Below are 21,782 nucleotides of genomic sequence, written 5' to 3'. Positions count from 1 at the left end.
CAGTGTAGAGCCGGGGCGAGGACAGCTGTGAGCCCAGGCTGCTCCCCCCCAGCCCCCGCCTGCCACTATCTCTCCCTCCCCCCAGGGGAGCATCTCCACTTACCCAGGCAACTTCGTGCCTTCCTCCCAAGAGCGTCCATGGAGACCCTGCCATGTGCCCAGCACTGGGCGAGGCGCCCGGGAGGACGACACAAGGTAGAAGACACCACCCCTGCTGAGGGGAGTTTTAAAAATCTCCCGGGGAGAGAAGACTGGCACGTCTGAGAAGGGCACGTCTGTGTCCTGATACCAAGCAGGGCCAGTAAGTGCCCTAAGACAATAGAGTAAGTGAGCCGGGAATGTGGCTGCAGGGATGAGGAAAACCCGTTCCTGAGGTCGGGAGGGCTGAGAAGGGGATGTAAGAATCCAGACTGCCCTACTGGAGCAAAGGTTCGAGGTTGGGGAGGAGAGGACTACGGATGGACTAGATTGTGTAGGGCTGGGAAGGCTGGCCGAAGGACTTTGGCTAAATTATTTCCTCTATATCCAGAACAGTGAATAGCGAGTTCCACAGACATTTATTATGCACCGACTGTGTGAGAAGCATTAGGAAAGGAGCAAGGATCGCAGAGTAAGAAAACCAGAGCTGGACCCAGTTCTGGCATTACATCAGCTGTGTGTCAACCTGCCTTTCTCTGGGCCTCGGTTTTCTTATCTGTGGAAACTGGAATACTGGCATTCCTTCCAGTGTGACATATGTGAGACTCGTTAGGCTTGCTTGCGTTGGGTCAGAGGCAAGCTCCAACCCGGGCGAGTGGCACTTGGAGCCAGGCGCCGCGGGAGGGGGCGGTGGCTTTAAGGCTTCCAGGGCCCAGGGGTTCTCGCACGTGTTCCTAGGTGGCCTTGGGGGTGTGGGTGGGCTAGCGGCAGCCCTCGGTGAAGGGAGCGGGGCACACTCAGCCGTCCTTTCCAAACCCCTCCAGGGGTGAGGGAGGGACGGTGCGGCGGGAAGCAGGGGACCTCGGCCCTGCAAATCCTAACCCCTCGGGGTGACCTAGTCTCGGGAAGGAGGCGTAGGCGCCCTCCCAAACTCCTCCCCTCTGGCCCAGAGCCCCAGGGGAACTGCTTCTGCCTCCTCCGTTGGCTTGGCTTCCCGGTCTGGGGTGCGAGCCCGCAGTGACCCCCTCCAGCCCCAGCGCGCCCTAAATCCGAGCCCGTAGCCGAGGGCAGGGGAGGGGACACGGCGCGCCTGGCACACACCCCCTGCCGTCCTCCTGGCCTCTATCCTCTCTGTGTAATGATCCTTTTTACGTAACCGGCGGGAGGGAGAGAGGGAGGGACGGAGGGAGGGACAGACGGAGGGAGGCATGGGCTCTGCTGCCCGAGCCTCCGCCACGGCTGCCTGCTGCTGTTTCTCCTGTCCTCTCCGCCGTCCTCTCCGCTCTCCTCTGAGCTCTCGGCCCGAGCGAGGGCTCAGCCCAGGCCGCCGCTCGCGGCCCGCCCCAGCCCAGCTCGTGGCCCCGTCCCGCCTGGCCCCCGGCAAAGTTTGCTTGGCCCCAGGACTCATCTTCAACTGTCAAGCGCTGTCAGCGGAAATGATGAGACCTTGGCCATTTTCCGAGTCCGGGTTTCCTTCCTGAGCTGTGTGTGTGTGTGTGTGTGTGTCTGTGTGTGTGTGTGTGTGTGTGTGTGTGTGTCTGTGTGTGTGTGTGTCTGTGAGAGAGAGAGAGAGTGTGTGTGTGCGCGCGCGCGTGTGTTGTGTGTATGTGTAAGAAGACACAGAGAGAGAGAAAGAGAGAGAGAGAGAGCGCTTAAGGGGGCAACTGGAGAGGATACCGGTGACAAGTGAGACCATGGACCGGCTACACCCCCACGGCTTCTCTCTCAGGTAAGGCTCCCCAAACCTGGCTCCTAGCGAGAGGTCCGCCTCGGGGGAGAGGGAAGACACGGGGGACATGGGACTGATGCCCCAAAGGTGGTGGGCACTCCCTCATCCGCTTATGCCCAGCCTCAGCTCTCCGAGTCCTCGGTATTCGCTCTTCTCCCCCTCTCCCTCCGCTCCCCGCCCCCCCCCCCCCCGCTCAAGCTAGGGTGCTGCGGCTGAGAACCAGCGCACTCCGACTTGGGAACGGACCCCATTCCTTTCTTTCCCCCCCGCACCCACGTGTTACAGCCCCAGGGCAAGGGCGGAAGGGGTTTGCAAACCCGTGTGGGGCTGGTTTTTAAGGCACTGATGGCTTCTGGGGGGTGATGGGGCACTGTCTAATACCCCCATCCTGAATCCCGGGGGCGAGGGAGGTAATCTGATCAAGTCTTGGCAAAAGGGTCAGTCCGTGGCTCGGGGAGAAGGCTGTTGGGTATGCTGTTGGGAAGAGGGAGTCATCCCTGCCGTGAGTTTCTAGAAAGTGAAAGTATAGTCTGCCGGCCCCCGGGGCTACTCAGCTAGACTCGGGAGGCTGGGGGGAGGTTCGGCTTCTTATTCTAAGCTCCTCTTCCTTTTGATGAGGAGATAAATCTGGGGTGAGGGGGCAGAGTGGGGCCCTGGACGGCAGCCCCCCCCCCCTTCCTCCACTCAAGCACCCTTCCCAATTCTCTGCTCTACTCCAAGCACCTTTGTGGGAGTGGTAGCCTTGGAGAGGAGATCCCAGGAAAGAAAGCCCTTGGGACTAGCGGCCCCTCCACGGATCCCACCCCCACCAAGAGCACCGGAATTATTTTCTCCAGGATCCACCCACTTTTCCCAAACCTGGTTGACAGCTGTGGGTGTCTCTTTAGGTCAGGCTGCCTGTGGGTCAGGGTATGTTACCCGAGGTGTTTCCCCAACGTGGGAGGAGGTTGTCAAAGCTTTTGGTCATTCCCCACAGAGTAGGGTATTTTAGGTGAATGTCATGTGTCTCTCAGAAATCCCCTCCTGCCTGTCTTGGTGTGTTGGGGGGGCGGGGCTGAGGAACTTGGAGTGGGGGGTACTCATCAAAGTCCTGGCTCATTTTCCTGATTACCGTATTTCCTTGTTTCTCTTCCCCATCTTCTTTTAACATTCCCCCCACCCTCACCCTCCTATCCCCACCCCCACTCCACCACCCTCCAGAGGCACCCAGGCACCTAAATGCTTACTGACCGACTGCCTGACTTCTGGGCCCCAAGATGAGGAAGGGGGAGTCCCTAGGGTGTCTTGGATCAGCCTAGAGGAAGAACAGGCACTCCACTGAAAGATCTTATCTCTCTGTCTTTTGTAGTCTGAGCCATAGAACTTGACTTTGGAGTGAAAGGTCCAATGCCGCCTGCCATTTAAAAGCTGGGCAACCTTGAGCAAGTCACATCCCTAGTCTGGGACTCAGTTTCCTCATTTGTAAAATGAGGAATCTGGATTAGATGTTCTTCAAGGTCCATTCCAGCTCCAAACCTATGATCCTGTGGTCTTCCCTTCCAATTCCCCCAATCCCAGGACTGGAGGGGGCACCTCCCCACAGCCTCCACTATTCTCCGCTGGCAGACAGGGAAACAGTCCAGCATCCTTTGACTGGGCCATCCCTCACTGGGTGCATTTAAGGGAACACAGATGGGGCTTTAAACGTTTCAGTCCCAGGATGGCAAGGGAGATGGGTGCCCTATCCCTGGGTGCCCCAGAGGAACCCTGGGATATCTCCCAGAGCAGAAATTTAAATTCTGGGCCTCTGAGAAAAACTGCAGAGGATTCCCATCTCTCTCACACACACTTTCAGAGTGCCTCATAGGAGAGGGAGTGGGACAGTACCCTCCTTTCAAAGTCCTTCAGGGCTGCTTTGGAGGGACCTTTACTGTGGCATCAGCCAGCATCTCAGTCCAAAGCAGGGTTCTGGGCAGAAGTAGAGGGCTGCATCCCCCCCTTCCTATTTATAGCCATATGAGTTCACAGAATTTAGAGCTGGGAGGAGCCATAGTGTAATAAATGGGGTATTGGGCTTGGGCTCGGGAAGACCTGGGTTCAAATGCCACCTTTGATGTTTGTGTGACCTTAGACAAGTCACTCACCTCACTGAGCCTTTTTCCTCTGTAAAATGGAAGGCTTAGACTAGACACCCCTAAAAGTCCCCTCCAGCTCTGTACCTCTCTGGGCTCCTCTTTCCTTATCTCTAAAATGAGAGGCTTGGCCTAAATGACCTCTGAGATCCCGGGGATACTGGATAGACCCAGGGCTGGAAGGGACAGCAGATGACCCTCATTTTACCAAGGAAGAAACTGAAGCCCAGGGACTTGCTCAGGGTCTCACAGGTTATGGTGGTAGCAGATCAGGAGTTTGAATACAGGTCCTGCAGATCTGGCCTCCCTTCCCCCTGCTCTGTGCCTTAGGAAGGGGAGAGGAGGGCTTCTCATCCCTCTGACCATCCGCCTCCAAAGGTAAGGCTGTGTAATGGAATGGAAAGAGCCCTGGATCTGGGGAGTTGGAGGCCTTGGTTCTAGTTCTTACTCTGGGTCTCAGTTTCTTCATTTGTAAAATGAAGGGGCTAGGCAGTAGAGAACTGGAAACAGTGGGTAAAAATTGCAAACACACAGATTGAGGCTCATTGTAAACAAAACCTTACTCACTGTTAGGGCTGCCCAAAGGGGAACTCTAGAAGTAGTGGGCTCCCCATCACCAGAAGTATTCAAGCAGGGGCTGGATTACCATTAGGGTTGTAGAGGGGATTCTTTTGGAGGTATAGGTTAGCCTCGATGGCACCTGGGGTCCCTCCCAATTTTGAAGTTCCCTGATGCTATGACTGAGTGACCTCCAAGGTCCCAACCAATCAATAAACATTTACTAAATACCTACTGTGTGCCAGGTTCTGTAGGAGGTATGGGGACTATGAAAGCAAATACAGATTCTATTGAGATTCAACTTAATAAATTATAAATCCGTGATCTTTACTGTGTCCTTTCAAATCTCACAGTCCTCTGGCAAAGCAGGCTAGAATGGGGGGGGGGGCAGGGAGGTGGGAGGCAAGTCTCTAGTACAGGGACCAACCTTGAAGCTGGAATGAATAGATGAAAGCTTTGGAAGTCACTTCTCTGATCCGAGAGCCAGCGTGGTATATACTTGACTTGAATTTGGATCAGGTTGGGTTAGAATACAGTCTCTAACCCCTAATAGGTGTGTGACCCTGAGCTGTACTTACCTTCTCTGTTTATGAGTCTAGTGGCACCAACCTCTGTGGAGTGTTTGGAGAGCAAATGAAATAATGCATAAAAGTGCTTTGTAAACTTTTAAAGCACTATGTCAGTGTTAGTGGTTATTATTATTATGGCTATAACAAAGAATAATGGCCGGGGAGGGGGCATGAAGGAAGGAGAGGGAGCTAATGGATGGCTGTGGATTCCTAGAATCTTAGGAAGAAATGCTTTGGGTTCCCAAGGTCTGGGAAAAAAAAATGTCCTGTCCTGTGCTCTGAATCAGCTCTGTTTGCCTTCTCCACTCTCACATCTCCTCCTCTTTCTTCCCCAAAACATGCTGTGGAGTACCCCTCCAGGGGCTTGCGCTCAGTGCTTTTGCCTATAAATATAAATTTCTTTTAAAAAAAATCAAAATGTAGCAGAGGTTACCCAAATTTATTCGAGCTGGCTCTGTGAAGTTGACAGTTTCCAGATGGCATTGCTGCCAACTTAGCACTCCTTGGACCTCCTGCCTGTCCTGACTTGGTGCCAGGGTACCCTGACATTTGGATGAGCTGGGGCAGCACCGCCTCTCCTGGAGGACTGGCTGGCCTTGGAAGAGCTGATGGGTAGCATCCAGGGCTATGCATCTAGGGGCTGTGCTTTCTAGGGAACATCACATTACTCTTCTGCCTGACCTGGTGGCATCAGGGGCATGCTCTGCCTGATGGCAGGCTGAGAGAGTTTTGGCATGGCAGAATGGAATGCCCCAGAGGTCTGGCTGGGAGCTGGTCAGAGTCAGACAAGCTGGCAGGCAGGGGTACTCAGTGCCAGCCATAACTCTCTTGCCACCAGTATCCTTTGAAAAGGGGCCAGGAGTAGACACATTGTTAGGGAATGAGGGCATCCCAGGTTGGCATGAGGCGGTGAAATGGGAACACTGTCCTTATGTCTTAATCTGTCCCGGGTCCCTTTGATGTTCCAGACTTTATAAAGCGTATTATCTCCAAACATTTGGCAATTCAAAGAAGAGACCCCAAAGGTGAGCCCTATCCTAGATTCCCAGAGCAAGAAGAACTTTTATTTCAAGTTTCCTGGAAAACTCCTGTCTTATTTGGTTGCTTGGGTCTTCAAAATAGAAACTGTTACCATGTGGTAGAGATGGACAAACAGTATGTCACCCCTGCTTTACATGAGGGGATGGGGGAGTCATAGAAGCCTAAAGAGGTCAGGCAGAGCTGGGATGGGAAAGAAGGAACAGGAAAAGGGGGGAGGGAAGAGAAGAGACTTAGGAAAGAATAGACGCAGTATAAGGGGACTGGAGCAGGTGGACAAGTCATACCAGGGAGTGGCTTTTTTTGGTTCTTTTAGGAATGCTGTGGTCTCTGCCAGATTCTCTTGCCAGAGGGGGCTCATCCTTCCCCAGAAGGTCCTCATTCCCCATTCCCCTGAGGACCTGGGAAGGGAAGTGACTCCTTTTGGGTCAAGCAGTGAGTCAGATCTAATTGAACTCAGGAGCTTGAGTTCCCAGGCCCATGGGCCTTTTGGAGGCCCTAGGTACTGGGACTGAGTCAGTGCCCCTCTGTGTCAGTGACCATCCAGGCAGAAGGGCCACCCAGATGACACATGAGGGTGGGATAATCGATGGCCAGCAAGGGCTCTGGGCCAGCCTAGGTCATGTGGCTGCCTGCCTGCATCTAGAGTTCGCCCCAGGCCAGTTCCAGAATGGAAACACGGGTGGAGCTCCCTCTGGCCCCCCACATGTCACTGCTTTTGAGGGGCCTGGGTATGGGAGGGAAGGTTGACTGGGGACCCCACTCCTGGACACACAGATTTCTCCCTACAGACTCTGGGATGGTATGTGGACATTTGGGTTATCTGACCTCGGCCCAAACCCTTTCCTTCTCTGGGCCTCAGTTTCCCCATCTGTAAATCAAACGGATTGTATTACATGGTCTCTGAGACACCTTCCAGCTCTAATTTCAGGGAGGGGCTGAGAGGAGGGGATGGAGGCATGAGGAAAATATTTTCTGGAGCAGTGTGGTACAATAGACAGGGCAGTGGATGTGGAGACCCATCTTTGAATCCCTCCTCTGACCTTTTATCCCTGGTGACCCCGGGCAAGGTTCTTGGCCTCTCTGAGCCTGCTTTCTCACCTATAAGACCCAGAGAGGCAGCAAGGTGTATTGAAGAGAAGACCTGGTTTCAAATTTCACCTCTGATCCATACTAGCTCTGTGACCCTGGGCAAGTCCCTTACCTTCTCTGTGCTCTAGGCCAGAGGCATGGGAGTGCAACCTGAACCTGATTCAAATGTAATTGGTAAATATTTAACAAAATAATAAAAACACAATAGAACATAGATAAAGCTGATATGTGGTTTTCTAAGTCAATATGCAGAGGATTTAGGTGGCCCCTTTTGGATGTGAATTTGAGACCATTGTTCTAGCCTGCTCTGTAAGTTGAAGAGAAGGTGCTGACCCACATTGGAACCCACCACATTCCTCCTGGGGAAAAGGAGTTTTCTTACCTAGCCCTAAAATGAGCATAACTGCAAGTCACTGGACTGCTATGAGCCTCAGTTTCCTCATCTGTGATATGGGGATGATGATACTAACTCCTTTAGAGAGCTGCTGTAAGGCTTAAAATTATATGTGTGAAATCTTCATCAACCACTTAAGGATCAGAGATTTGGAGCAAGGAGCCTTAGATGCCATCAAGTCCCCTAATTTCACAGATAACGAAATGGAGGCTGAAATTGCTTAAGGGACTTCTTGCCTGGGCTAGTAAGTGTCTGAAGTAGGAGTTGAACTCCGGTTTTCTAGATTCCAGGCCTGGCAATCTCTACTCACTGCACCACTCAGATGCCCCAGTGGGAAGATGAAGGTTCATAGAGGTTAGGAGGCTTAGCCAAGGGTGCGCAGGAAATCTGGACCAGCTTCACTGAGCTGGCCGGCACCTGGAAAGGGGAGTGGATTGGAAGAAGTGGGGGTGGCGGGTAAGAGACACAAATGGCAGAGAAGCAGGGGAGGGGTTGTTTGGGGAGTTTGTTTAGCCTGCAGCCATCCCCTTGCTTCTGCTGCTTCTGGTAGGGCATGTCCGGTGCCTCCCTCCCCCTAGCTCTCTAGCCCTGCTAGGACTGAGCTTGGGCACAGTCCTGGCCTCCCAGCTTGATCCCGACTCTGGTCCAGGGGTGTTTACGGCTGCTCGGCGGTTCCAGCCCTGGAGGCTGGGGTAGGGGGGAGACCTCTGGCTGCCTATACTAGGAAGTCAGAGCCCATCTAGGCTGCTGACTCACAGACAGGCTGGCAGCCCTGATAGAAGTGGGGGAGGTTAGGGATTGGTGGATATGAGGGGGGAGAGGGAATAAAGATGGTAGTCCTCCATACCAACTGAATTAAGGGAGGAGAAAAATATCCTTTAGAGGAGCAATGTGGTATAAATGGATAAAGTCCTGCACTTGGTGTCATGAGGACCTGGGTTCCCATCCTGCCTCAAAACCTCTCCCAGCCTCAGTTTCCTCATCTGTAAAATGGGAGGAATTGGATTCACTAGCCACTAGGGTCCCTTCCAGCTATGATTTGAATAGAACATTTAATTTTCCAGAACATTTGTGGGTGCATTTTTTATTTGGTCTTCAAAGGTGAGAAGGTATTGCTGCCTCCATTTTACAGATGAGGAAGTGGAGGCCCAGAGTGACTAGGTAGCTTACTTAAGGTCACACAGTTGGATAGATAGTTGGCAGACCTGGAACTAGATCCAAGGGCTCCTGACCTCCACTCAACCACCCACTATCGCAGTGAAAAGAGCTGTCTAAGAAATGGTATGAGGTATCCCTCCAAAAAAATTGCAGAAAAGGGCTTCTAGTGGCCAAAAGTCTCTCTACCTCATTCTCCCAGGTGTGGGGCATCAAGGGCTCACCAGTCCCAACCCAACAGTCCCCAATTTTAGAGGGACACATTCAGTTCAACAAGTATTTTGCAATTATTAAGTGACTCATATGCCCAGCGTGGTCATTAGCACCAGGGATAGGAAGCCAAATAAAGGGGGGAGTCAGAATCCGAACAAACTTGAGCTTCTAGGATTGGGCCGGTTTCTCTGCCCCAGCCCACCCCCCCCCCAGCTGGCTAGGGGATGACTGGGGAAGTAGCAGAACCCAGAGCTTTCCTGGTCCTCACATGCAGTGCAGTGGGGGGGGGGGGGGGGGGAAGGAGGCTTGGAGCAGGGAGGGGAGGATGCGGGAGGACATTTCCTGTTCAAACAGCATGTGCAAGCCCGATAAATGTTTTATATGAGTCCAAGGTAACGCAGGAAACCCCAATGAGAGTGATGGTGAATTTTAGCCTAGAGCAGGCCAAGGGGTGCGTGTCATAGAATCCTGAGCTATCTCTCCCAGCCTTGGACACCTCGGTGGTCCTCGCTCTGGCCCAACAAATCTGGGCTTTTTGAGAAAGAGGGCTGGATTTAGAATCAGGTCTGAGTTCAGATTTGGCTGCCACTGGCAAGTCATGTGACAAGTCACTTCTGTCTCTGGGCCTCCGTTGTCCTGTCTATACAATGAGGGGTTTGGACTACTCTGAGGTTCTAGGTTCTAGGTTCCTTCCCTTCCTTAAAGTTCAGCCAATTCCACATTCTAAGGGCCTTTCCGGCTCTGACAGGTCATGTTCTAAAAGTGCTTCCTTCCTCCTCCCCACTCGCAGACCTGACATTATGCATTCTAAGGCCCTTCCCAACTCAGATATTCCATGTCCTAAGCTCTGTTCTTGATCTGAATCCAGCATGCATTCTAAGTTCTTTCCCAGCTATATTCTCTCATACTCTGTGTCTTCTGGTATCGTAGATTCATAGTATGGAGGCTGGACAGGATCATTGAAGTCATCCAGTCCAATTCTTTCATTTTACAGATAAGGAAACTGAGGCCAGAGAGGTTAAGAGACTTGTACATGGGCAGGGTATGACCAAGTAAATAGCAGAAGCAGAACTGTGAGCAAGCATTTATTAAATGCCTACTATGTGCCAACCCACAACAAAAGGCAAAAACATGGTCCCTGACTTCAAGGGGCTTATATTCTATGACAATTAGGATTAGGGAAAAAAGGCAGAAGGAGAAATTATTTCTGGCTGGAGTTCATAGTACTTGGCATACAGTGGGTGCTTAATAAATGTTTATCCAAAGAATGAATGAATGGTATCAAGGAAGACTTCACAGAAGAAGAATCTGCCTTGTAAATAGATGAAACACCCCACCCCCAACTGGGGGCATTCAGAGCAAATTTATTTGTAGGCTGAAACTTTCTGTTTCTCCTCTGCCTTGTGCTAAGCTATCTCTGTGAGTTGCTTTTTAAACCATTCCTGTCCCCACCCGTGAAAAGGAAAACAGAATTCCTCACCATGGGAACTCTCTTTCCCCCTGGCCTCCCTCCCTGCCATTCCCCTTTCAGCTCAGAACCTATAATTAACTGGGAAATGCTCACCTTGCCCTCATTTCTGACATTAGGTGGAGGAAGCAGGGTAGGACCCCCAGCATGGGTGGAGAAGGACCTAGAGCTGGGCTTTGGGTTGGGGGGTGAAGGGAGCAACCTCTGCTTGCCCATCTGGTGGCATTTGGCTGAGCCCTTGAGACCAGAGAGCCATTGCTGGGTCGGCAGGTAAGGGAACAGCAGCCCTGAGCTTTGGCCCAGGGCTCTTGGAGAGGTGAGGGGGGGGAGGAAAGATGTTCAGGGGGAGGGGGGGGTTCTAGGGGAGGAGATTTAGTGGGCACCGAAGCTGAGATGCCAACTCTGCAGAAGTGGCCGGAGGCAGCCACAATACACAGGGCAGGAAAGCAGTAGTGAAAACCCGGGACAGGAAGGAGAGAATTCTAGCCTCCTAGATGAGGAGAGGAGAACTTGAGGGGGGAGGGGGGAGGTGAGTACAAGCCAACTTCCCCTAATCCAGAAGGGACCACATGCCTACCCTTGGTGCCCCAGGAGAGGAAGTAGGAGGCACCCCTTAATAAATACTTGGTAATGGATTGTTTCTTTCAAGGGTCCTGGCCAGCTTAGCCACCAAGACCCCCACCCCCACATCTTTCTGTCTGTCTCTCTCCCTATTTCTATCTCTCTGTGTCTCTTTGTCTCTGTCTCTCCATCTCTCTCCCTATCTCTCTTTACTTCTCTCTGTCTCTGAATCTCTCCCTATCTCTCTACCTCTCTCTGTCTCTTTTACCTATCTCTCTCTCCCTACCTCTCTCTCTCTCCTTGTCTCTGTCTCTCTGTCTCTGTCTCTCTTTCTCTTTCTCTCTCTCTCTTCTGCCTCATTTTTTTTTTAAAGACTATCTTCTTCCTGGGCTGCCTGCCTCCCAGGGGAACACAGGGGCTCTCACCAACTAGATCTCCATGTGGAGGGAGCAGGGGGCTTTCATGAAGGCCAGGGTGGGTGGCACGGACAGAGTTGCCCTGGAGCAGATGGGTCTGAATCAAAGGTTTCTTGGTGCATTCACAGTTTCTCTCTATTAATGAGGCCTCTGGTTTGAGGGGGGTTGAGGGCTGGGGGTGGGAGCCGTGTGATTCGATCCCGATCCCCAGACTCCTCCTTGGGCAGTCTGTGTAATTGCCTGGGTGCTTCTAAATTGTTCATTAGGGAGATAAGATCTCTCCGAACAACACAGTAATTGTCCCTCCTTGAGAGCCGAGTGTGTGGAGTTTGGCTCTTGGTGGGACTATTAATTTCAACAGGATGGGGGCTGGCCTGGGAAATTCCAGCAGAGCTGCCCAGCTGGGGTCTGGGAAGGGAGTGGGGAGTGGATGAGTGAGAGGGGGAGGGGAGAGAACTCAGGCCAAGCCCCCAGTACCTGGCCCTGCCACTCTGCACCCAGAAAAAGATGAGCACAGTGCAGATTTACAGTTGGAAGGGACCCTAGGAATCATCTGGTCCAATCACCTCCACCCCCATTTTATAGATGGGGAAACAGAGACCAAGAGTAGAAGTCATCTAATTCAACTCCCCCGTATTCTTCAATTTTACAGATGAGGAAACTGAGGCCCAAGAAAGGTAAAATGAAGGCCCCAAGGATCAGAGTAGGATTTGAACCCCTGTCCTGTGACTCTCCTTTCCTACCTGTGGGAGTGGGAGAGGCAGGACAGAGTGGGTTTTGCCCTTGGCCCCACTTACAACTGAGGGCAGGAGTGGAATCCCTCACCTCCTCTGGGCCTCAGTTTCCTCATCTCCCAACTCTCGTCTGCCCCTACAGCTGTGAGAGAACAGACATTCCCTCCACAGTTCACTTTTCACAGTTTTTGTCCATCTAGATCTCATTTCAGGCTGTTACTAATTACCCTTTTAATCCCTCAGTCATGAGATCAGCCTAGGCCAGAACCTGCTGTGCAGGACTTTAGGGTTAAGAAATAGAGAGAGCAGCTTATGTTTTGTTCTTAACTAACCCTTTTAGGCTTATAAAATCCTTCTCTCTTTGTGACCTCGGGAGGTAAGGCGAGTGCAACGATGAAGATATCCATTTTACAGCTGGGGAGACTGAGACTTAGAGTAGGATCATCGATTCGGAGCTGGAAGGGACCCTCCTCTAGTCCAACTCCGTCATTTTAAAACTAGGGAAATCAAGGCCTGTTAAAGTCGCTTGACTTGTCTGGTACTTTTCAGGGATCCAAACCTAGGCCTCCCACCTTCGCACTCTTTGGGATGGTTTCTGCTGCGGTCAGTTACCTACTTGAGGTGAGAAAGAGGAAGCCAAACCTGACATCCACTACCTAGATGTCTTTAGACAAGTCCCTTAAGTTTGTGGAACTCCAATTTCCTCATCGGCCAAACAAGCCTCCTTCCGGCTCTCTGGCTATGGTGCCGTGATCACTTAGCACCTGTATGACCTTGGGCCAGTCTCTTCATCTTTCTCATCTGTAAAGTGGCGGCACTAGAAGACCTTGGAAGGCCCGGTGTTATGAGCCACACCCAGGTTCTACCTTGTAGAACAATAGCTTCAGAGGATTTCCTTGGTGGGTACAGGGAGAGGAGCCCCCCGCCCAAGGCCTTAGGTGCCAAGGCAGGGACTCTGGCATTCTGGGTCCTCCCCCACAGCCAAGGGCCAGTGACCGCCACATTCAGCCCCTGGTCTTTGGCTGTGGGAGCCTTAGCTGGGTAGTTGTTGACTCCGTTGATGTTTCCTAAGTACATCCCCCTCTTCCCCCCCACCCCCAGACCTCCTGAGCCTCCAGGCCACAGAAATGTTCCCACACTTTTCAGCACCGAGGGCTGACCCTGCGAATGCCACAGCGTGCTGCTTTGAACTGGGTAATACTGACAGCCCTGGGCTGCTGGAAGCATTGGGCAGCTGGAGGAAGCCCTGAAGGGGCAGGGGTTTGGGCTCTGCACCACATCCTAAGCTTTTTCTGCCTTTACTTCGGTTTCTTTCAGCCTCTGGCCTCTGGGACCTTTATTGGCTTGGCTTGAGTTCAACATCTCTGGACTGGGCCCTTCTCCCCATTTACACAGTGGGTAAACTGAGGCCAGAATCAAGGAAGGGTCCTCCTTGGGACACTGAGGCTGCCTGCTCCTGAAGGAGAAGCTAAGACCCTCCCCCCTCCCCGCCCCCACCACTGGGAGTGCTCTATGAAATCTTGACCTTTAGAGATTCCTTGAGCCAGACTCTTCCATTCAAGGGAACTGGCAGATTATCCTGGCCCCTGCTCCCAGGCTGGGGGCCAGGCTCCCTGGGGAAATAGAAGGAGGGAGAGGGCTGGGAGGGTGAAACTTCATTCTGATTTTTCTGCTCTGAGCAGAGATGAGAGACAAGCGCTCACATCACAACAGCCTGGGTGGCATTTTTTTTTTCCAGTTCCTGGACTTAGTGTCAGGGGGAACTGAATTCAAATCCCACCGCAGACACTAACTAGCTCTGTGACGCCGGGCAAATCAAGTGACTTGCCTCTCTCAGCCTCAGTTTCCTCATCTGTAAAAACAGATGTAGAGCTGGAAGGGTCCTTTAAGGCTATCAAATTCATCGATTATTTTGTGAATAAGGAAGCTGATGATACAGGGGAAAAAAACCAAGAATCCTTTTCCTCAAGATTATATCGTGTGGGAGGGTGGGGTGAAGGCGACAACAACATGTATATAGAAAATTAATTACAAAATATAGGCAATTAATTAATCAACAGTTTATTAAGTGGGTACTGTGTAGATACAAAGAGGAACATGGAAAAGTCCCAGCCCTCAGGGAGCTTATATTCTATTGACTACCGCAATGTAATGTCTAGGGGGAAGGCACTAGCTCCTCCCACAAATCTTCCACAAGGGATCCACCCAATAATCATAAAACACTCACATTTCTGGAGCACTTCCAAGGGGAAGAAGCATTGATTAAGCACCTACTATGTGCTGGGTGCTGTGCCCAGTGCTTTCCAAAAACTATCTCATTTGTAGGGCAGCTAGGTGGTGCAGTGAATAGAGTACCAGCCCTTGGAGTCAGGAGGACCTGAGTTCAAATCTGCCCTCAAACACTTGACACTTACTGTGTGGCCTTGGGCAAGTCACTGAACCCCAATTGCCTTGCCCCCTCCAAAAAAAATTACTTCATTTGCTAGATTTACAAAGTTCTTCTTTATCAACCAATGATTTGAGTCCTGTGTCTGAGAAGAGCTTGGCACAGCGGAAAAGAGCTCTGGATTTGAAGTCAAAGGGCCTGGGTTCAAATCTCACACCTACCACTTATTAGCTAGTGTGTGTCCTTGGGTGAACCAAGAAGTACAATGCTGTGGGGAGAGTGTTGGAATTGGAGTCTGGAAGACCTGGGTTCAAACCCTGCCTCAGACACTTAGAAGCTATGTGAGCCTGAGCAAGGAACTTAACTCTGGGGCCTCGGTTTCCACAGCTGTAAAGTGATGAGAGATTAAGGCTGGAGTCGATGACCCCTAGACCCCCCTACTCTATCTCATTCTCCTTAGCTGTAAAATTAAGGCAATTCGGTTCTGTTTGGTTTTGCCCCTAGGGGCAGCAGCACCAGGGACAAGGGATAGAAGTGGGAAGGAGGCATATTAGGCTTGCTGTTAAGAAGGGAAAAATTCTTAACAATGAGAAGCATTCAAAAGTTGCATAGGTATCTGTGATCCCTCAGTTTATCTGTCAACCAACAAGCATTTATTAAGCACCTACTGCGTGCATTGGAGAAGCAGAGACAAAAATGAAACAGCGCCTGCCTTCAGGAGTTTATATTCTAATGGGAAGACAACAAGTGTAAAGTTGTATTTATCTTTTTGTCACAAAATAAATGCTGGTAATTTGGGGGAGCTGGAGGGATGGAGAAATTGGTTGCCTGTCGTTGGAGGTATTTAGGCAGAGGCTGAATGACGGCTTATTTGGGAGATTATAGCGGGGTTTCTTTTGGGGATGGATTGGACTGGATGGCCTCCTGGCTCTAAGTCTGTGCTCCTAAGAGAAGGGATTTTTGTTTTTTAACCTAGCTTCAATGTTAAGATAGGCTGGGATATACCTACAGGAGGACTTCTCACCTGTTTGGGTGTTCTGGGCTGCTTGGGTAGCCTGAGGGAGCCTCTGGACCCTTTCTCAGAATCATGTTTTTAAATGCAGAAAATAAAATACATAGGATTACAAAGGAAGAGAATTATATTAAAATAAAGATGTAACTCCCCCTCCCACTCAATTCACAGACCAACCCCCCTCCCTGTGGATGCCAGGTTAAGCATCTTTGACCTAGAGGGTTCTGGGCTTGGGTGCCCTGACAAAGGTGTCCTTTGGGGAGAAGAGAGGTTGTCTTTTGAGGGTGGGAGGAGGAACGAGTTCTAATCCCCTGACCCCCTGAATGCGGCCCTTGGGTTGATCTCGTAGGATGGGGCCAAGTTGCCTGTGGGATCAATGCCTAGTCTTAAATATATGTTCTTTTTTCAAAATTAGGTTCTGCGGTGATTTCTCCTTACTCTAACTTCACTGTTTGAGCCTTGGGTCCAAAGCCCTTCTTGGCCCAACAGAATCCAAAGGCACCAGGGGCACAGGCATTCTAATGTGGAAGCTGGCCCAGCTGGGCCTTGGCTGCACATGAAAAGGGAGATGGCAGCCATGAGCGTCCCTGAGGGCCAGCCCTGGCCCGCTGCCCCATGGTAACCCTTGCTGACTCGGATCCAGCAGGCTCCGGAAGAAAGTCAGTAAATCTCCCTGTTCTCAGCTCTTCTCTGTGAGGCAGACCCGGCCAGTTCAGCTGATGAGGAGTTAGGCACATCCGGTACAGGGCAGGGGGAGCCTGAGAAGGTTTAGCCAGCCCTCAAAGTGGGGCTTCTTCACTTTTCCCAAGCCAGACTTGGGGTTTCTCTTCCTGTGACAGAGCTGCCTCTCTTGGGAGTACCCCCTCCATGGAACACCCCCAACCAGTGAGGAACAGCCCTTGAAATGGCCCTAGGGCACACTGATGCTTTAAGGCTAGATAGAAGGCAGGCAGGCAAGAAGGAAACAAGCATTTATTAAGCACCTACTATGTACCGGGCACTGTACTAAGCACTTTACCAATATTATCTCACTTGATCTTCACAACAGCTCTGGGAGGTAGGTGTTATTTATTACCCCCATTTTACAGATGAGGAAACTGAGGCAAAAGGTAAATGACTTGCCCAGGGTCACACAGCTAGCATCTGAGGCTGGATTTAAACCCAGCCCAGCTTTCTATCATCCCCTATGCCACCTACCATCAACTGCAAACCCTTTCGATTCAGTGACACCGGCCTCCTGGCTGTTGCATGAATTAGACTCTCCATCTTAGCCCCAGGCATTCTCTCTGGCTGTCCTCCCCGCCTGGAATGCTCTCCCTCTTCTGTCACTATTCGGTCACTACTGACCTCTCTGGCTTTCTTTAAGAACCAAATAAAATCCCACCTCCTACAGGAAGGCTTCCCCAGCCCCCTTCATTCCAGTGCCTTCCCTCTGTTAATTATTTCCTATTTATCCCGTCTAGAGCTTGCTTTGTATATTTTTGTTTGCACGCAGTCTTCCCTATTAGACTGTAAGCTCCTTGAGGGCAGGCTTAGCATATGCCTAACACATAGTAGGTGCTTAGTAACCACTTGATTCTGCCTAGGGAGGGAAAGAGACTCATCCAAGGTCACATAGGTAGTAAAGGGTAGAAACATGATTTGAACCCAGATCTGACTCAAATTCCTATAACATGGTAGAAAGAATAAACAATGACTTGGGATCCTGAGGACAGGAGTTGAGATCCTACCTTTATCACTACCTGGACCTTGGCAAGTTCCATACCCTCTCTGGGCCTCAGTTTCCTCATCTGCAAAATGAAAGATTTAAACTAGATTTAAGGCAGCTAGGTGGCAGATGGAGCACCAGGCCGTCATCAAGCTTCTTGTAGGACTTGCAATCATCAAGATCTGAGTTCAAATTTGGCCTCTAACATCTACAAGCTATGTGACCCTGGGCAAGTCACTTATCCTCTGTCTGCCTCAGTTTCTTCACATGTAAAATGGTGGTAATGATAGCGCTTTCTTTGCAAGGTTACAGGGATCAAATAGGACAACATTTGGAAAAAAGGGGTTAGCACCTAGTAGGTGCTATGTAATTGCTTATCCCCCTTTCTTTTCCCTCTAAGACCTCTCCCAGCCCTAACCCACCCTCCTTTAATCTGCTCACTCCAAATTCAATGTTATTGCTTGGTTTTTAGCCAGGTCAGGATGTGGTGCTGTTCCATAGAAGCAGAATTAAATAGATGAATATCGCAATATACAAGATGAACTTATCCAAGGTCAGGACTCTATTTTTTGCCTTCAGAAGCCGGAGATGCTAAATGAATGCTTGTGGAATTGAATCCAGTTAATTCTAAAAGACTTCACTTCATCTCCTAAAGACCTGTTACGTTTTTGCCTTTAAGTGCAAGAGGGGTCTGAGCATGAAGCGATAGAATTTTAGAGTAGGGAGGGTCTTTAGAGAATCCAGCTCCCTCACTTTACAGAGGAGGAGAATGAAGCGACTGCATTCGTTCTACAGAGAGATGCCAGATCACACAAATGGCAGACTCGAGTCTTCGGCTCCATGTCTCATCATGCTGGCCAGGGAGAGGGGCCATGAAACTCACCTAGTTGGTGCCTGGTTCTTCCTATGTCCCTGGATGGAGTTATTGGAAATTTACAGTAAAGTTTGAAAGAAAGAGGCATCATGGCCTTGGATCATTTTCCTGGCTCTCCAGGGTATTTTGTGGGATGCCTCTGATTTCCCATGTTTGGGAAGAATCTCAGGATGGGAAGTAAGGGAGAATTAGAGGTTCTGTTTCCACAGCCTGATGTTTGTTAAGGATCAGCTGGTCTCTCTTCTGCCCTGCCTTGGGTCCGAATCCCGTTGCTTCAGTGGGGATGCTCCTCTGTTGTTTGACCTTCCTTCAAGATCTTGGGCTACCTAGTGGAAAGAGCACAGGACTTGAAGTCTCAAAGTCTGGATCCAAGTTCTGACTTTGACTCTGATTAGCTATGTTAACCTTGGACCAATAGGAGTTTGTCCAGATATGGGGTGGGCTGCCTTGTGAAGAAATGAACTCCTCATAAACTTTAGGAGTTCAAAGAAAGACTGGATGGTCACTTCTTGAGGATGCTTAGGATTAGAGCTAAAGAGCTGGAAGGGAGCCCAGAGACCTTCTAATCCATATCCCTCCCTTACAGATGAGGAAACTGAGGACCAAGAAGGTGTAGGGACCTGGCATCATAGGATCATAGACCTGGGTAGGACCAGAAAGGACCTCTTGGGCCGCCTAGTCTCATTTTATAGATGAGGAAACAGGCCCAGAGAGGGAAAGTGGTTGCCCAAGATCACACAGGCAGCGAGTGTCTGAGCTAGGATCCCATCCACCCATCTGAATCTGTTTTAGAAAATGGGGTTAATAATAATACCTGCAGTGCCTCCCTCACAAGGCACCGGGAGGCTTAAGTGGGACAATTTTTATAAAGCGTTTTACAAACTTTAAGGTGTTAGATAAATCTCGCTTACTATAAAAATTTTCCTAGGGCTTTTCTGGGTCAATGATAAGTGATTCTGAGCTAGGACTGAATTCACCCAAGAGACTCAGTTTTTTGGTTGTTTTTTTTTTCTCTCCCCGCAGGCAGGAGTCTCCTCATTCATTCATTCATTGGTACATTCATTCATTCATTCTTTCATTTATTTGTTCATTCTTTCTTTCTTTCATCTATTCTTTCTTTCATTCATTCTTTCTTTTTTTTCTTTCTTTCTTTCTTTCTTTCAATCTGTCAGTCGACAAGCATTTTATTAAGTGCTTACTACTTAAATGGTAGGCACCAGGGATACAGGACAGAAGTCTCAGGAAGAGGGTCCTCTGACTTTAGGGAACATCCATATGGGCTGTGTGGGGAGGGAATATGCTCAGAGACAAGCAAATAGAGAATATGAACAAAATAAATGTGAAAAATGTACATAATAAATATAATCTTCCAAATGGAAGTACTCGCCCTAACGATGGGGGCACACAGTCTATTGAAACCTATGGACCTCCTCTCAGAAGAGTGTTTTTAAATGCATAAATAAAAATATATGAATTACAAAGGAAGCCAGTGATGTTGAAATATAGTTTCAAAATATTAAAAAAAAACCCAAGTTTCCCAGACCCTAGGTTAAGAGCCCCTGACCTAGGGGAATCCAAAAAAGAATAGAATAGGGGGTGAGTCTTGAGCTGAGCCTTTTTCTAAGAGGTAGAGGTGAGGAGGGTGGGCATCATCTCTACAAAACCAAGGTGTGTTGGGCATGGGAGGGAATGTTGTGTAGTCAGAGAGTTGAGAGCATGAGGGATACCAATGGGATGCCAATACAATCAGTCTGGGGACAGGCTGTGACATCAAGCAGAGGAGGCGTATATATGGGGGTCCCCAAAAGTCTTCATGTAGCCATAAAGTTTTTTAAATTAATTATTTTTAGTTTTCAACATTCACTTCCGTAAGATTTTGAGTTTTAAATTTTCCCCCCCTGTCTCCCCTCCCAAGACAGCATGCGATCTGATATAGGCTCTACATATACATTCATATTAAATATATTTTCACATTAGTCGTGTTGTAAAGGAGAATTAGAACCAATGAAAGGAACCATGAGAAAGAAGAAAGCCTTAAGTTTTAATAGAACTGCAGTAAGATTTGGGGTCAATGTGGGGTTTTTTGTCATCTTTGCCCTCCTCTTTTCCTCTGCTGCTTTGGTCCCCTCTAAGGGAATAGGTCCCATATTTATGTCTCATCATGAGGCTTTAAGAAAAGTTCTGAATTTGGGGTCCCAGAATCTGGGTTCGGACCTCCCTCTTCCCTTACTAGTTTGTGTGAATCATGGGGTGGCTGCTTTGCCACTATAAGATGAGGGGATTGGACGCGATGGCCTCTGTGGTCCTTCTGCCTTGAAATCTATGATCCTATGAACTAGGCTCTGGGTGTGCTTGTGTTTTTGACCCTTTCACTGGAGTTGCCAGGGTCCCCTGAACGCTGGCGCAGCCCAGTTTGGGCCAGGGTGGGGAAATGGGTGTAGACATTTGACAATATGGATGTAGCTGTCTGACTCTGACATGGCATGTCTAGCCTGGCTGCTTGTTCCGTGAGGGATTCAGGGGGTGGGGAGAGCTTGGGAAACAGATACCAAACTCTTCTTCCCAAACTCTCTGTCTGGAGTAAGTTCTCTGATGTCTCATCACTTTCTGGGTCCCCTTGCACCTCATCCTCCTATGGATGCTTTGTCTCCTGGCCAGCACCAACATGCCCTCTGTGGTCATTAATAATAATGATAATGGTAATTAATATCCAGCATTCATATAGCTCTTTATGGTTTGTAAAGTACTTTACATCCATTGTCCCACTGGGGCCTCCTATGAATGTGGCAGGGTAAATTCTACAGGGATTCTTCTTCCCCACAGCTAGCAAGGATTAAGAGGCGAGAGTCAAACCCAGGTCTTCCCAGATTTCTGGGAGAAATTCGCTTCTGGGTCTCTGGACTCATTTTTTGACTCAGGGTGGTCATGGCCAATGTGAATTTCACGATCTGAAGTAAAAGATGCTGGAGACCAGGATGCTGGAGGCTGGCCCAGCCAGGAGAGTGATTCACCTGGAGGAGGGCCAGGCCAGCATCTTTCAGAGTTTCTCACCCTAGTGAATTCATTGGCCCCAGGCCCCAGCCCTTTATTCCAGGAAAGAGGAAACACTGGGGCCCTGAAGGGAGGGGTCAGTGCTGTAAGGCCCTCCCAGTTTGGACATTCTTTGTTCTACAACCCCTTCCAGCTCAGATACACTATGTCCTAAGGCCCCTCTTCCCAGCTCTGATATCTTCCATTCTAAGGTCCCTCCCAACTCTGATATCCTATGTTCTAAAGTCTCTTCCAGCTCTGACATATGTTCTAAGGACCCTCCCAACTCTGACATCCTATGTTCTAAGATCTCTTCTACCTCTGACAATCTGGGTTCCAAGGCCTTTCCCACTTCTGACATCCTGTGTTCTCAGATCCCTTCTAGCTCTGATAGTCTATGTTCTAACACCCTTCGAGCTCTGATAGTCTATGATTCTAATATAGAGCACTGTACGGGAGAGATGGCTGTTGCTGGAGCCTAGGTCTCCTGACCTGACAGTTTTCTTCCACTGCAGGACAACAGATTGTTTTCTCCTCAGAATCTGAACCCAGATCCCCCAATAGCCATTTGAGAGTTCAGGGAAGCTGAAGATTAT

General features: G+C 49.9%; 1 protein-coding gene across 3 annotated transcripts in view; it reads left to right on the top strand.

The window, feature by feature from the left end:
• The first annotated feature begins 251 nt into the window (after nucleotides 1–251).
• Nucleotides 252–21,782, top strand: part of SH2B3 (SH2B adaptor protein 3) — a 96,315-nt gene continuing 74,784 nt past the window's right edge. For 2 of the 3 annotated variants that reach the window (XM_036736879.1, XM_036736863.1), the window contains exon 1: nucleotides 1,744–1,867. The gene's annotated coding sequence lies outside the window, so the exon portion shown is untranslated. Of the gene's footprint in view, nucleotides 324–1,743; nucleotides 1,868–21,782 lie in introns of those variants that run through there. The other variant, XM_036736871.1, reaches the window with a different exon arrangement.

The sequence above is a fragment of the Trichosurus vulpecula genome, chromosome 1 (genome assembly GCF_011100635.1).
Source record: "Trichosurus vulpecula isolate mTriVul1 chromosome 1, mTriVul1.pri, whole genome shotgun sequence".
In the NCBI taxonomy this organism is placed as follows: Eukaryota; Metazoa; Chordata; class Mammalia; order Diprotodontia; family Phalangeridae; genus Trichosurus; species Trichosurus vulpecula.
This window is presented reverse-complemented; position numbering and strand designations above follow the sequence as displayed.